The sequence below is a fragment of the Ipomoea triloba genome, chromosome 16 (genome assembly GCF_003576645.1).
Source record: "Ipomoea triloba cultivar NCNSP0323 chromosome 16, ASM357664v1".
NCBI lineage: Eukaryota > Viridiplantae > Streptophyta > Magnoliopsida > Solanales > Convolvulaceae > Ipomoea > Ipomoea triloba.
This window is the reverse complement of record NC_044931.1, coordinates 17,220,449-17,221,262: the sequence shown is the minus strand read 5'-3', so window position 1 is coordinate 17,221,262 and position 814 is coordinate 17,220,449.

Genomic DNA, 814 nt, shown 5'->3' with positions numbered 1-814 from the left:
AATAATGATGGAGTTAAAAACTAACGGTGTTATAACGGTGTAAGGGTAGTTTTGTATAACAACAATGTAGTAGGGACAATTTTGTCTAATAACATTGGAGTGTACAACATTTAAAGTAAAATGTACAAATTTATTAGCATATAGAAAGAGGGACATAAATCAAGGATATAACTTTGATTGAGACTTATTTAGTTTTTAGATATTGTAAGTTAATTCACTTAATTGTCTTTAACAATAAAATTAAGTTGTATGTTGTATGTGTGACACCCCGTAATAAATTATTCCGGAATTACCCTCCACGATTACTTTCTAAAATTAAATCCATTCTTTCTAGTTAGCCCAATTCTTGAATTAAGAATATTTCCTAAGGTAATTCCAAATCAAAAGCCCAATTCCTTATACTAGTATATATATTACTTCTAAGACATTTTATTCCTAATATTATGGGCTCTTCTCCTTATTCTATGTATTCATTTATTTAAGAGATGAATCATTTGGCCCAATAATTATTATTGTTCATAGAATTGTTATATATAAAGATTTAAGCCCATTCTTTATTAAATCCTTCACCCTAATATATACATATATGTATATATGTATTAAAGTATATATTCAAGACTTAGCCTTATTTAGAGATCACACACTCTCTCTCTTCCCTTACTCTTCTTCACGCCATTCCCATCCATTTTCCCTTCAAACATTGGTCTTCATTTCATTTTCAAGATTTCAAGCAAAGATCCTTCTTTTATTGTTCTTCAAGAAAGATCATGGTAAGATCCTACCTTTTCTTGCATTTCCTCCCCTTTGTTGACTA